We start from the raw sequence: 16,682 nt of genomic DNA, 5'->3' as shown, positions 1-16,682 counted from the left end.
TATGCGCATTATTTCTCCCAGAGCGAAGGGCGGAAGCGAAGAGCGTTGTTTTTTTTGTTTACGGGCGTACGGGCGGGGTAGAGCGTACGGGTAGCGTTTTTGTTTTTTTTTGGCAAGGAACGGGCACCCACGTACGGGCATGCCCTAGTGTTATAAATGCTGTTTAAAAATGCTATTTCATAAAGTTAATAAAAGGTTGCCACTTTGCTATAGTTTAAAATGAGAAAATACTCGCTTCATCCGTGCTGAACAGATGGCCTCGTTGGATACGTGCGCCCCTTGAAGGCTAGATAAGCCTAGTCATAAACTTTCTCCCTTCTCCGCAGACGGCGCCTCAAGCCGCGGGCAGGAAAATGGATTATATGCACGTGGAATGTGTAACTTTACGTAGGACGCTTGGATCGTAGGCATAAACCTTTTGATAAACTGTTAAAAACATTAACTATATTTGTATAATCACAGTGACGCTTGAGTTACAATAAATATGCTTTGAATTTAAGTTTAAATGAGAAATGTGAACTGAAAGGTATATTTAACACCTGGAACTCATCAGAACGACCTCATACACTTTATGGTCTTATCAGGACCAAGAATGCAATCCCCCTTCGGTGAGTTATATTTTCTGTCACCTCGGAGCCTTGAAACCACATCTGGTCCGGATCCTGACGGTGCGTGCTTCACTCCCCCAAGATGAAAGGACGGATGACGGTGGGGGCTCGGCCCACTGGGGATGACGGTGGGAGGAACTTTCGCCAGTTTCTTTGTCCTCTCGGAGATTCCCTGATAAAGCGTGTCCCTATATAAATGAACTGTGAATCAATGTATTTTCAGGAAGGCAGACTTGGCATGACGGTGGTTCGTGCTGTAGACGTCTCCGTCTCCTCCAGATCTGTATAATTGGTATTTAATAAAGATCCGCCATTCTCAATCTGTTGGTGAACTTCTGTTACGATCAAGGAGTGGTTCCCCACAATTTGTTACGATCAAGGAGTGGTTCCCCACATATATATATATATATATATATATATATATATATATATATATATATATATATATATATATATATATATATATATATATATGTATGTATGTATGTATATATATATATATATATATATATATATATATATATATATATATATATATATATATATATATATATATATATACAGACTTGGCATTTAATATGGAATATTTTTTTTGTGGGGGTGAACTTACTTTTCAAGATGACTTAGAACCAAAAGTTCATTGGAATTATGTTGAAATTATTCCAGATTTTGTTAATGTGACCTTTAAAAGAAACAAAAACCACATTTGACATTTCGAAGCAAATAAATTGATCCTTGAAAGTGATGTAAACTGATATTGAACTCAATTCATGGACAGTACTGTGTCAAACTTATGTACGTTTTCCAGAAGTATTTCTTTATTTTGCACATTAGCCAATTTTTTTTAAAGAAAAACAAAAGTTAAATTACGACTGTGATTACGGACAGTAAAATTACAGCTCAGTATGTCGTGCAACCCCCACGAGCATTCAGAAGAGCACGTACACGTTGAGGAATTGCTGTTCATGAGATTTGCCAAGGTTTGGACAGGAATCTCTGGCCATGCAGTGACAATAGCCTACTGCAATTCACGCACAGAGGTCGGCTGCTGGTCCAAGTTGTCGATTTGACGCGTTAATTCTGCCCACAAGTTCTCTATCGGATTCATATCCGGGGACATGGCAGGCCACTCCATATGCTCTACACCACGGTCAGCAAGAAAGTGTTGGATCATGCGAGCACGATGAGGCCATGCATTGTCATCTTGGAAGACAAAGTTTTCTCGAAAGGCTGCACGAGCAAATGGAAGCAATGTTTCTTCCAGAATGACCCTGTACTTGAACTGGTTCAGGTTTCCATTCAGAACAACCAGGTCAGTTTTGCCCCCTGCATGAAAAGCAGCCCAAACGGTCACCCCACCACCTCCAGCTTGGACTCTTGGCACTATACAATCTTCGTTGTAGGCTTCATGCACTTGTCTGCGCACTCGGACATGGCCATCTTGACGATAGACCAGAAATCAAGACTCGTCACTGAAGATCACGTGATTCCAGTGTCCTGGCTGCCATTGACGGTGCTCTCTGGCCCACTGCAATCGGCGCTGGCGGTGTTGTCTTGTCAGGCGTGGCTTTCTCAGGGGACGCCTGGCACGATAGCCTGCTTGAACCAGTCGTTGGTTGACTAGGCTTCTGGATACAGGCACATTTGTCAGTTGCTACCACTCAGCCCTAAGCTGATTAGCTGACTTGGTACGGCCATTGCAGACTAACCGGTGCAGCTGGCGATCATCCCTCCTTGTGGTTCTGCGGGGATGTCCGGGCCTCGATATTGGAGTCGGGACACCCCTTTGAGCATTTCGTTTCGGGATCTTTGACACCTGACCTTGAGTGATGCCATACTGCCGAGCAATAGCACGCTGTTTCATGCCAGAATTTCGTAAAGCCACCACTCCATGACAAACAGCATTGTCGAGTTGACGGACCATCTCCAGAGGAAGCGGCAATAACTTTTGTAGATGTGCAGCAGTTGTTTTCCACTAATACAGAACGCAACAACCCTTATATACCCGATTGTGAAGCCAATCGTCAAATGTACCTGTCCGTACATTTTGTCACACCACCTGTGATATAATCCTGTTATTGACTTCTTGCTGCGACAGACAATCAGTGACATGGTTCTTTTAACAAAGAAATCACCGAAGCGTAAAAGAAATTCACCAGATTGATATACTGAGTTCAGAAAGGAAACCCAAGTCAAGAAAAAAAAAATATTCCATATTAAATGCCAAGTCTGTATATATATATATATATATATATATTGTTATGGATCTCTACGTCGGCCCTTTTTCCCCTTAAGAAGGGGGGATTAATCCCCTTGTGTGCGACTGACCGCCGTGAGTCCTGAAGTTGCGCAGCTCCCTCCAGGGAGGCAGGTGAGCAACCCCGTTCGCGACCGCAGACAAGATGTTAATTGCCGAGCGGATTAGCAGCCGCGGCACGAACCATTAGCAAGTAACTAGACCCGATTCCTAATGTTGGCCAAATCGTGCCACAGGTATCCAATGGGGAAATCACTAAAACGAAATGGATGTGAAGGAAAGAAGGCAAGGTAGGAAGAACAGGATTTATTACTAACTATTATGTACAAGACCAAAAGTAACCAAGGAGAAGGAAAGAGACGAAAATAAAGACAGAAAGGATGGAAGGATCAGAAGACACAGTGCAAATACTAACTTATCTAAACAGGCTTAACTTATACCCCAGGACAAGACACACAAAACAAACTCACGTACACAAATAGGATGGAATGGCAGGAATGGGTGGAGGGATGAGACGGTTCAGGTCCGTGCAAACAGCAGGGCTGGAGGTGACAGCTCCGACTCCTCGCACTCTGGTTCACAGAACGGGCGACAGGGAGATCCGAGGCCAGCGGCACGTCGAGGTTCGCGTGCACGCACTTGTTCTTTTGGAGGTAGGTTCTGGCAGTTGCCGTCAGTGCTGGTTGGTATTGTGAGCAGGGCGTGCCGATTCTCATTCCCCGCAGGACGTTCGCGCCAAGCAGAATGAACAATCCTCCCCACTGGTGTTCCTTGCTCATGCACCTCCCTTCACAGAACTTCTCAATGTGTGCTCCCTCACTCATCTGCTGCCTCAATCGTCTGCTCTTTGACGCATCTCTGGTGGGGGCGTCGCGTGACGGGTTATATAGGCCACACCCTCGAATCTTCGCGAACCTCCCCGATCATTCTCTCTCCGCCCCCTCAAGCCAAACCCCTCGTACTTGGTTGGTTGATCGGGGCTGGCTCACTCCTCCTTCCGATGATGAGGGGCGGAGACACGCCTTTCTTCTCCGAGCTGGCCGCGTGTTCAATGGCGACAATGCAGTTGGCAATGGAGGCTTTGCACTTGACAGGGGATTCTACCTTATTTCAATGTGATGCAATGCAGAGTCAACTAATGGGAAACACAGCCTTAAACGAATACACATAATAAGGAAATAACTATTTAGAAGGGTATATGGTGGCCTACGTGCATGCGATGGATTAACTAAGAAGACGACCTTTGACCTTTACACACAAAACGGAGATATTTACAAGGAATCATTACACTACTTAGAGGGTGATATTTACAGCAAAAAAACACAGGATTCTCAAATCCGCAACAATATATATATATATATATATATATATATACATATATATATATATATGTATATATATATATATATATATATATATATTGTTACAGCCCTCAGCTTTCATATATAGACCTTGGCTTTCAGGTCTGCTACAAGGGGGATCCTCGATTCTCTTCGGACTTACTGTGCTTGAGGCCACCAAGCATGAATTACTTTGTGTGACGGCGGGTTGTTAGGCCACCACAAATGCCAGTTTGTCAACCACATGGTCCAGGGTTCTCCATCCAATTATTGTTCACCTGAAGGGCAGTTGTGCACTATTCCTATCTTAATTCGATCTTAATTGGGGCGGCCGAGCAACCGCTAGTGCACACCGGACTTGGATGAGAGCCAATCAGTTTGGAGAATGACAAACTCCCAGACTAACCTATGTGTGGGCAGTGCTGGACCAGTGGGGGAAAAGACAGACACAGACAGATCGGAAATGGATTTCAACAAGAGGGAATATATTATGTACAAAGCAAGGGGAGGGGGGGGGGGGGTGGTGGGATATATCTCCTCATCTGTTTTTCTTATTAGAAAACAGATGAGTAGTGGAATTTATCCCTATGCTTTGCCTATCAGTTATACACAAGACATGGGCACCCAATCAGACCATCTGCAGAAGGGGAATGTGTATAGATAGAAAGAGAAAATACGAGGTATGATTGGCCTCTTGGTTCACCTGGCAGAGTCCATCATGCCTCCCTTACCCAAACGCTAATGAGTGGAGTTAAGAGGATCAATACTGGGAGTGTCTTAAGTGCCTGTGTGTAGAGGTGTAGTCCATGGGCCAGGCCAGATATCGGTACCACCTGGGGTGACCAAACCTAAGTGGTACTAAAATGTTTATTGAGTCAATATAAGTACATTAAGATGTGATAGCCTTTCCACACTGGCAGCTTTGTCAGTTTTTTGTAAAAACTTCAAATTCACCCAATAGCGGCATTGCGTAATTCATTTAAATCTTGCGGTATGCAAACATCACATCTAATTTCAGTCAATACAGAACTAAAACCATGTGAGAAATGCCACTATATTGTAATTATTAAACATCAGAGCAAAATAAATGCATTTCCTATTTGTCTGTACTTTCTTATTGGATAATTGTGCACTTAAAGCGCGGCGTTACGCGCGCTGCTTGCGAGCAAGGAGGAAGCGGACAAGCGGTAACTTATAAGCGTCTTTATTTCAGGAGCTCACTGTAACACCAGCGCGCTCCGGGCTGCGCGCCCCGTGTATATCCTCAGGCCACGCCTACCCCTCGGGCGTGGCCACCGCCCACTTGGTGCGCGGAATGATGTCACCACGCCAGTGGGCTTTTGTGTCCGCCACACGCGCCCCCCCAAGAATTCCCGCGCACCTGGAGGGCCAGTTTGCGGGGCGGACGGATGACCCGGCCGAAGCGCCCCCTGGCGATCGGCGGCGTCCGGGGTGCAGGGATGCCAGGTGGGATGCCCCTGGCTGCCCCTGGGATGGGTGCAGGACCGGGGGGCGGCGTGGCGGCGGGGCTGGGCGGTGCCGGGGGTCCGCCCGCAGGGGGGCGGCCCCGACGCGGGGGTCGGGCCACTGGCGGTGGATGGTCCACGTCGAGGTGGGCCGACTTGAGGCGGTCTACAGAAACGCGGTCAGGAGTACCGCCGATGTCCAGGGTGAAGTGCTTCACCCCGGTCTCCAGCACGCGGAAAGGCCCGTCGTACGGGGGCCGCAGTGGTGTCCGGTGGGCATCGTGGCGGACGAAGACGTACTCCGCCGTGCGAAGCTCCGGGGCGACGTGCGTCGGTGGGTGCCCGTGGCATGCCGTTGGCACCGGGGCGAACCTCTGGGCGGTCTCTTGCAGAATGGAGCGCTGCTGTGCCGCGGACCATGGTGCCGTGGAGTCGGGGAGGAACTCGCCCGGCACCCGCAGCGGTTGCCCGAAGACCAACTCCGCCGCGGATGCGCGCAGGTCCTCCTTGGGCGCCGTCCGGAGGCCCAGGAGGACCCAGGGGAGCCTGTCGACCCAGCCGCCATCGCGTAGGGTGGCCCGGAGCGCGGCCTTCAATGAGCGGTGAAATCGCTCACACAGGCCGTTAGCCTGGGGGTGGTAGGCCGTGGTTCGGTGCAGCCGGACCCCGAGCCCCTGCGCGACCGCCCCCCAGAGCTCCGAGGTGAACTGGGGGCCGCGGTCGGACGAGATGTCTGAGGGGGCGCCGAACCGGGCGACCCAGGTGGCAATGAAAGCCTGCGCGACGTCCGCCGCCGTCGTCGACGCCAAGGGCACGGCCTCCGGCCACCGGGTGGTGCAGTCCACCATGGTGAGGACGTGGGTGAAACCCCGCGAGGGGGGCAGAGGTCCCACCAGGTCCACGTGGACATGGTCAAACCGGCGTTCCGGCACCGTGAACGGGGCCAACGGGGCCTGGGTGTGCTGGTGCACCTTGGCGCGCTGGCACGCGAGGCATGTCCTGGCCCAGCCGCGGACGGCCTTCCGGAGGCCATGCCAGACGAACTTGTCGGCGATCAACCTTTGGGAGGCCCTGGCGCCCGGGTGGGACAGGCCGTGGATGGCGTCAAACACCTGGCGCTGCCAGCCCGCGGGCACGATGGGGCGAGGCCGCCCGAGGGAGACGTCGCACAAGAGGGCCGCACCCGCACCGTCGAACGGCACCTCGGTGACGCGGAGGCCCGTGACGGCGGTCCGCAAGGCCTGGACGTCGGGGTCAGCGGCCTGGTCCGCTGCCATCCGGGCATAGTCGATGCCTAGGTGGACTGCGTGGGCGACGGCCCGGGAAAGGCAATCCGCCACCGGGTTGTCCTTCCCCGCGACGTGCCCGATGTCCGTCGTGTACTCGGACACGGCCGAGAGGTGACGCTGCTGCCAGGCCGACCACGGCTCGGTGACCTTGCCCATCGCGAAGATCAGCGGCTTGTGGTCGACGAAGGCCGTGAACGCACGGCCCTCGAGCAGATGGCAGAAGTGCCTGACCGCCAAGTGAAGCCCGAGCAACTCGCGGTCGAAGGTACTGTAACGGCGTTCGGGCGGGCGAAGCTGCCGGCTAAAGAACGCCAGCGGTTGCCAAGCTCCACGCACCCATTGCTCGTGCACCGCGCCCACCGCGTAGTCCGAGGCGTCGGTGGTGAGGGCGATCGGTGCATCGGGCGCCGGGTGCACGAGCATGGTGGCGTTAGCCGAGGCGAGCTTCGCTCCCATGAACGCCGTGTCCATCTGCTCGGTCCAGGTAACGTCGCCTTTGCCCGGCGTACCTCGGAGAGCTTCGTTCAGGGGGCGCAGGAGCTGGGCGATACGGGGCAGGAACTGATGGTAAAAGTTCACCATGCCCAGGAACTCCTGCAGCCCTCTGATCGTGCGGGGGCGCGGAAACCCCTTCACCGCCTCCACCTTGGCCGGCAGGGGGACGGCTCCGTGCCTGGTGACACGGTGTCCCAGAAAATCGATTACGGCGACGCCGAACCGGCACTTTGCGGGGTTCACAATCAGGCCATGCTGGCCCAGGCATTCGAAGAGCGTGCGGAGGTGGCGTAGGTGCTCTTCGCGGGAAGCGCTGGCGACGAGGATATCGTCCAGGTAGACGTAGACAAAATCCAAGTCGCGCAGGACGCTGTCCATCAGTCACTGGAACGCCTGAGCCGCATTCTTCAGACCGAAGGGCATCCGCAGGAACTCGAAGAGTCCGAATGGCGTGATGACCGCCGTCTTCGGGACGTCCTCCGGCCTGACGAGGACCTGATGGTAGCCGCGTATGAGGTCCACCTTTGAGAAGAAGGACATGCCCGCCAAACGGGCGGAAAAGTCCTGAATGTGGGGGACGGGGTAGCGGTCGGGGGTGGTGGCATCATTGAGACGGCGATAGTCCCCGCACGGTCGCCATCCCCCGCCGGGCTTCGGCACGATGTGTAGTGGCGACGCCCAAGCACTCTCCAAGTGCCGAACGATGCCGAGTCGCTCCAGGGTAGCGAACACCGCTTTTGCCACCGCCAGCTTCGTCGGCTCGAGGCGGCGTGCCCGGGCGTAGACCGGTGGCCCGACGGTGGGGATGTGATGGGCCACCCCGTGCTTGACGGCCCCCGCCGAGAAGGTGGGCCGCGTGAGGGCCGGGAAGCTGGCGAGGAGGCGGGTGAATGCGTCCGCTGCCGGAAGCGTACAGATCAACGTGGCCGGAACCGAACCGTTCGGCAAGCCGCTTGGCAAGCCGTTCGGCGAGCCGCTCGTTGAGCTGCTCGACGAGGTGGGCAGCGCACAAGCGAGCGAGCTGAACGTCTCGGCCTGGACAAGACGTCTGCGCTTTACGTCGACCAGGAGCCCATCAGCGCACAGGAAGTCCGCGCCAAGCAGTGCCATGGGCACGTCGGCGGTGACGAACATCCATTGGAAAACCTGCCCTCCGAACCGCAGAGAGAGGCAGCGTTTTCCATACATACGGATGGGCGTCCCGTTCGCGGCAAGCAGCGCGGGGCCCCCGCCCGCGGTGTGCTTGTCTGACGTACCGGCGGGAACGACACTCACCTGCGCTCCCGTGTCGCACAGGTAACGGCGCCCGGATAAGGTGTCCGTTATGAACAGCAGGCTGCTCGAACGGCCGGCGCTCATCGCCACTATTGAGCGCCGGCCCGGGCGTTTCCCGACCTGTTGAAGGAGCATGGCGGATGACACTGCCGAGCCTCGTGGCCGAACTTGGTGTGGAACCAGCACCGGGTGGTGGAGCTGGAGGAGCGTGGCTGGCTCCGCCAGGCCGGTGGAGTTGGTGGTTTTCCCCGCGGTGGCGGTTTTCGTCGCGGCGGTGGGCGGGGCGTGGCGGCGGTCACGAGGTGCGTATCAGCATGCTGCGTATGTAGTGTAGCAGCATAGCAAACCTGTTGTGCATTTTGTGATACAAGCACCAAATTTGGTACACTAGTAGACTATCATATTATGAAAAGATCTGGATATTGGGCCATCTCAGATTCAGAGATTTGATTTTTGCAAGATTTCGATTCGATTGGGATCGAAGAGAACACCTTCTTCGTCTTCTGTACAGTGAAGTTGCCAGCCCTGAATTCTCTGGCTACATCTGGGTGCTTCATTGGGAGTGCAACCGTGTCCCTCAGGTGAACAGTGACCCACCTGGCATAGTGTGTGTGGTCTAAGGCATGGAAACATGGGACCAGTTCCGTCAGGGCATCAAGGTACGTCGTGAATGAAGCCTGCCGCAGAGAACGCACGTAGACCAGTACCAACATCTCTAGTTCCAGCACAGTTGCCCAGTACTGAAAGTTGGGAATGTCTTCTCCTCTCTGGTGACACCAGTCTTCGAACTCAGGCAGGTCTTCTGCATCATCAGCATATGTCATACAGTGGCGTTCATACGCACGGTGCTGCAGGATGTGCAGTGCCGCTGCAGTGATTTGATGAGCTCTTCTTGTGCGGGTGACGTGGGCAGCTCGTAGGAAGGAGTCGGCCGTCCCTGGCGTTGCAATCTCAGCTTGCAAAATCTGCAAATCTTGCAAAAATCAAATCACTGAATCTGAGATGGCCCAATATCCAGATCTTTTCATAATATGATAGTCTACTAGTGTGCCAAATTTGGTGCTTGTATCACAAAATGCACAATTCTTTTGAATATTTGGGCTAAGCCGCCCCACTAATGCTGTGTAAGCTGATGCTGTGGATCAGCATCATCAGCAGCATCAGCCTCGAGGTCCGTGACGGCCGCAAAGTACCTGACCGCCTCGGCTGCCAATGCTCGGGGTTCCGTTAGCACGGTCCCGGCCAACGTGAGGCGAACCTGCGCTGGAAGTTGGCGACGGAAAAGCGCCCGTAATAGAGAACCGGGGGCTTCGTCGCCCAACAGTGACAGCATATGGTCCATTCGGACCGACGGGCACGTGTCGCCGAGCTCGGGGAGATCCAGGAGGCGGTCGGCCCGTGCGTCGTCCGTGAGGCCGAACGTGGCTAGGAGTAGCCGCTTGAGTGCCTCGTACTTGTGGCCGTCCGGTGGGTGGCGAAGGACGGACACAACTCGAGCGGCCGTGCCGGGCCCGAGGGAGGCGACGACGTGGCAGTAGCGCGTGTCGTCGCCGGTGAGGCGCCGAAGCTGAAATTGGGCTTCGGCTTGGACGAACCAGACTTCGGCCTAGGCCTCCCAAAATTCGGGAAGTTTGATGAAGTTGGCCATGGCAATGGCGTCGTGTGTGGAAGGATCGCTCCGGCAGATCCAACGTCGAGGTCACCAGTAAAGCACGGCGTTACGCGCGCTGCTTGCGGGCAAGGAGGAAGCGGACAAGCAGTAACTTATAAGCGTCTTTATTTCAGGAGCTCACTGTAACACCAGCGCGCTCCGGGCTGCGCGCCCCGTGTATATCCTCAGGCCACGCCTACCCCTCGGGCGTGGCCACCGCCCACTTGGTGCGCGGAATGATGTCACCACGCCAGTGGGCTTTTGTGTCCGCCACACACTCACGTTCAGCTTTTTTTCTAGGAAGAGTTAATTGCGGATAGATGTAAGCTTTTGTTTCAGCTCCTTTGATGGAACTGGTGAGATATCTGGCTATGTAAGTTATCTTTTGCAGTTCTAATTAAGGTTAATTAAGTTTGATTAGTTAAGATCAGTTAACTATGGTAATATCCTTTCCTTTTCTAGGATTAACTTACCAGTGAGGTCAAGATGTGGCAGATCTTAGATAAGATTTTGTTTTGCTTTCAATGGTGCTGTCAGAACAAAGAATGCATTGGATTGCTGGAACACGGATTGCTGCTTGTACATTGCAGGTGTCTACTGTAGTGTGCTGATGTCCTGAGGTGTACATGATGGATCCACCAAGTCGAGATGAAGGTGCCACCCTGCCAAGAAAGCGAGCACGCACTGACTGTATCATGCATTGCTCTAATGAAGACTCCGACTCCCTGGTGTCACCACAAGATCTGGACTCATGGAACACTTTGCTCAGGGCTGCAGAGATCAGACAGCATGCTCCACTTCTGGATATAGCCAAAGGCATTGAAGAAGGACAAATACCACAATTGCAGTATCATCGCAAATGCCGTAGCATTTTCACCATGAAGAAGTCTCTTGACTCTCTCCTTTCCAAAGACCCCAAAGATGAACCTGGAGAGGTCAGTTCAAGAAGATCAGCTAGGGATGCGCCAGGTACATCAAGAGTGTATGATAAAATCTGCATTTTCTGCAACAAGTCGAGCAGATACCTAAAAGGACGCAATACAAGGGAACCCCTCATCCAGTGTGTTGAGTTACGTGCAGATGCCAGGGTTCGCAACGCAGCAACCAAAAAACTGGATCCAAGAATCCTTGCCTTACTGAGCAGAGACCTTGTTGCTGCAGAGGGACATTACCACAAGTCCTGCTACAAACTGTACACAAAAGACGAGTCTTCTGCCAGCTCTGGTGCAGGTGAGGAGAATGAACAAAGAGAGGATGCAGAGTGTGAGGAAGCAGTGAGACAAGCCTACGAGGAACTCTTCTTGTATATCAGGAATGAATTCTTTCCCAATCCTGAAATACTGCCTATGACAGACCTCACAGGTAGGCTAGAGAGATCCATGAACGCACATGGCATCACCCAAATGAAACCCTCAACGAAGAAACATGTTCGTCGTAAGCTGGAAAGTGAGCTGGGAGGATCACTCCACTTTGTCTCCGATGAGAAAGGAAAGATTCTCCTCTATCCAGACAGCCTTTCCATGGATGATCTTGCCAAACAAGCCCACAACATGAAGAAGGATCTGCAAGAAGCAAGGACTGCCAGCTCTGGAGATGTCTTAACCAAAGCAGCAATGCAGCTGAGGAACCAGATCAAGAAGCAAGACGTCAGTCAAGCATGGCCACCCAATACAGAGCAGAGTGTCATTCCCGAATTGGTCAAGGAATTCCTGTATACCCTGCTGACTGGAGAGTGTGACTGTACAATTCTCTCCAAGAGAGTCCAACGTCTTGCCACTTCTTTTGGCAGTGATTTGGTCTTTGCTGTCACCCGTGGCAAGACAAAGCCACCCAAGCACACGTGCAGCAACCAAGCCCGTGAAGAAGAGCCAGAAGTGGAATTAACCGACTCTGATATGGATGACGGCGATGATGAATAACTTGGTGGCATAATTATGCACAAACAGAAACTTGAAACCGTACTTCATTTAATAATGTTAAGAGCCAAAGAAAAAGTGTCATGGATGCATGTTGATTCTACTGAATCAAAGACCTTGCTTAAAACAGGAAACCTGGAGTCTGATTTGTCACAGGGTGTGACTTGACAAAAACATAAATATTTTGTTCAACTTGCATAAATATTTTGTTAAGTTAAGTTCGAATTTTTTTGAAAACAACCCACTTCATCTACAAAATCTGCCTTTATGTACGAGAATGACTGCCTACATTCGCGATACTGGTAAGAAAGGATCCCTATGTGGTATTTTATGCTTGTCTGTGACTGAACTGATCCTTAACAGAAAGATTGTGGTGTGAGAATAAAGGCTAGTGGTCAAGTGTGTGTTCGCACCTTTCATCCATGGGGCATGTCCATTACAAGAAGTGATAAACTCTAAAAGCTGTGAGCGTGCAAGGGCTATCATATCAAAATGCAAACTAGAGACGTATGGCAAGTTAAAAACACCAAAGAGAATTAGTCACCCCGGGTGGTACCGATACTGGAAATTTGGGATCCTGGCCCATGGACTAGTGCGAGGGGTGCATGAATGGGGAATGAGGAGGCTGTGAAAAGGTGTGTATCAGTGGTGGTCACTCTGGGGGAGTATGGCCATGGCAAAGCCGTTAATCGTTGATGCTCTGTGTGTCCAAAGTAGGATAAAGTAAAGGGACAGGAAAATAATGTGTGAGATAAGCTAAATGTTAGGGTTTATGTGATAGTTTAGTTATGTGATAGTTCTAAAGAGTGTATGTGTGTACCTTGGCTCGGCTCTAACGTGCACTTATTCTCCGTTCACCCATTGCTTCGGCTCCCAGCTTCGACCCGCCTAAACATGAGCGACACCAACCAAGCGCAGATCGTCCACCCTTGAAGCACTACAAAGCAAGCACGGGATCAGATGAGCACCAAGGCAAAACTACACACACCAAGTCACTGCTCATGGTGCTTTTACAGTCACTTAGCGAGTGGGGGGGGGGGGGGGGGCTTCAAATCGGATAAAAAACGACCCTTGGTGTGAATACGTCTCCACAGAGGCACGGACTTGATTAAACTGAGGATAATGACCTGACTGAACTTGAGTTTCTGTATTGCCATGATTTACACCAATCATAATACAAACATTTACTTTGTACAAATGTATTTATAATATTGGTGATATTATTTATTTGTAATTTATTTGTAATAAAAAAAGGTCCAACTGTTGTGAAGCTCCAAATAGTCAAGGGTCCAAGTTGTCTAATCGGTCTGAAGGATGCAAGGGGCCAAAATGGTGTTAAGGTCTCAGCTCTAAGAGGTCGAAAGGGACTTAAGGGATGTATAAAGGTTATAAAAGGTTGGAAGGGTGAAGGGATCTAAAGGTGTCTACAGTATTGAAAGGGTCTTAAAGATAAAAGTGGTATTTAGTGTTTGGGAGTCTTCAGGATCTTGGGGTTTAATGGGTCTTAAGGGTATTTGGGGTCTTCTGGGTCTTTAAGGTTCTTCAGTGTATTTGGGTCTTCAGGATATTCTGGGTTATTTAGGTTTTCAGGGTCTTTTGGGTCTTTTGGGTCTTCATGGTCTTCTGGGTCTTTAAGGGTCTTCAGGGTCTTTGAGGTATTTGGGGTATTTGAGGTATTTTGGGTCATTGGGGTATTTTGGGTCTTTGGGGTATTTTGGGTCTTTGAGGTATTTTGGTCTTTGAGGTATTTTGGGTCTTTGAGGAATTTTGGGTCTTTCGGGTATTTTGGGTCCTCTGGGTCTTTAAGGTCTTTATGATCTGTCTTTGGGGTCTTCTGGTTATTTAGGGTTCTCTGGGTCATTTGAGTCTTTGTGGGTCTTCAGGGTATTTTTTTCTTTCGGGCTCTTGGTGGTCTTAAGGGTCTTGGGGGATGTAAAGGATCTTCAAAGGTCTGAGGGATCTCAGCAGTCTAAAGGATCGAAAGGTATATTCCAACAATACGTATTTAATAGACGACATAAGTAATAGACAGGAAGCAACGGGCAACATTACGTAATTGATAGATGTACATAATTAATAGGGAGGAAGCACCCGGCGTTCAAACATTACGTAATTAATAGAAACATAAACACAGCCTGATGGCTTCCCGAACGTACGGCTTCCCGAACGTACGGCTTCCAGACGGTGTTTTGCGTTTTATTTTTATATATATATATATATGTATATATATATATATATTAGACTACCCTGCTAATAACTCGCCAAGAACACTACGGTGGAGAAGTGAAAATCCCAGAGTTTTTACGGTGTAGCCCATAGGGCAAAGCCGTCTAGAACAGTGTTTGTCTGTCCGTATGTATGTATGTGTCCCCTCAAACGTATACCATTCAGAGCTGAGGATCTGGTCACATGACAGGGTGATGTGATTACGTTTGATGTCATTACGGTGGTATGGCGGCTGACTCTCCACACACCGCTATTTTGATTCCAATTTCGTTCAGGCCAAACATATTGTCGAACCTGTCATATATCACAATCGCCATGCTCTCCCTCCACGTTTTTCATTCAGTGTGAAGCACAAACAAACCGATTGTTAAAATGATCATCAAATATCGAAAGCATCGGCATTACTGGTCTTCCAACAATACAGTACGTATAGGCCTTAGGCTTCATGCCTCACCTTCGGACAAATTAAGCCCAGGTTTTTTAATACAGTAGTGTATCGTTTCAGTAGTATCGTTTTCATAATAATAAAAATAATGATAATATCGTAAATATAGCCATAACACTTTAAACCCAATGTCGTGAATACAAATTAATGGATTGAGGCGATGTATGGTTCATGAATCGATGATAAGCGGTGTAACCATGGAAGTAAGGAATTAGCCTCGGTTTTTTTTAATAGTAATATCATTTTCGTAATTATGATAACGTAACGTTAATATTGTTATGTTTGTAGGGGGTAGTGATAACTTAGAACCAGGTCGATTTGCATAAAATCGCATGCTCCGTATGTCACGGTGAAGAAGAAGAACCACCATGTAATAAGTACTTGTTTAGCCCGGATGTCGTGTAAGCTGTATCTTCGTTCCCATCACGCGGGGTGGGATCATGTTAATTAGTTTTAGGGATTATGTTAATTAATCCCCTGTGTGTCGTGGCCTCTGTAGTTTGTTCCTTTGTTCCTTATGACAACGCACTCGACACTAGCCAAAATCGCCCATTAAATTACCCGAATTAACTATAAACTAACCAGAAATCATGAATCAAACAATACCGCTGGCGCCATAGCCACTACATCACCAGAAGGACAGGTAGGCCGAGAGCCACGCCCAGAATAACGGTGATTGGGCGGAGGGAGTTGATTGGCACAAGCCCGGTTAAGATGGGATTTGCTGATAGGAGGAAAGATGGACTACAAAGAGGTGGCACACGCTGATTGGTGAAGCAGGCACGGGTGACGCCAGAGCCTGGTCGATAAAGGAACACGCGGGCTGACATTTTCTCTTCTTCTTGGTTTTTTCGGTTCTGCATCAATAGTTGGAGCGGCGGACATTTTCCCTTCTCGGTTTGGGTCTGGTAGTGAGCGGTTGCGGGCTGGCATATTCTCTTCCTTCCCTCTGGCTCGCTCTTGCCTTCTCGTTTTTGGAACTCATAGTGGGCGGCCGTGTTCCGAGATCTTGTGAGTGGTCGAGAAGAGGCGAAAGAGCCGTAAAAGGAGAGCTGCGGTTTTTTTTCCAAGCAAGAACAACGAGCGCTGCTTACTCGCTGCAGCGTGATGAAGCCAGGAGTGAACAGCAGCGTGACGAAGCCAGGAGTGAGCGGCAGCGTGATGAGGCCAGGAGTGAGCAGATGTGCGCTGAGGCCTAGTAGCTCGCGAACGAGGGGACCCTTCTCCCTTGTTCCCACCAAGAACGGAACCGCATCCAGACTGCGCGCTCGGGACCTGGACGATTCCTGACGAGCCGCACCGGTCAAGCTGAGCTAAGTGCAATTAAATAACACGTTTTTATTTCACAGTTATATTTCCCATTGTCCGTATTTGATTCTGTGTGTGGGAGTGCTCCATTTAGGAATTTTATTGTTCCCGTGTTTTGTTTTGTTTTGTTACCGGCATTCTTCAATAGAGCCAGTATTTTTGTACAGTCCATTTTCGTGTTGTTTGAGTTAATTTATACAGGAGTGAAGACGTCGGGTGGAGGCCGTCCAGGTAAGTTCGTCATCCCCCTTTTCCCTCGCCTGTAACAAATGCTGTCATCATTGGATTGAACGCCTTGGAGTAAAGCTCATTTGGTCATCCGTGCTACCATACGGTGTTCATCAAGGGTAGTCACACAACACATTATAGTAAATGTAATCGTAACACTAATCCCTTCATAGTGACT

The sequence above is a fragment of the Myxine glutinosa genome, chromosome 5, assembly GCF_964187855.1.
Source record: "Myxine glutinosa chromosome 5, kmMyxGlut1.1, whole genome shotgun sequence".
Taxonomy (NCBI): domain Eukaryota; kingdom Metazoa; phylum Chordata; class Myxini; order Myxiniformes; family Myxinidae; genus Myxine; species Myxine glutinosa.
This window is presented reverse-complemented; position numbering follows the sequence as displayed.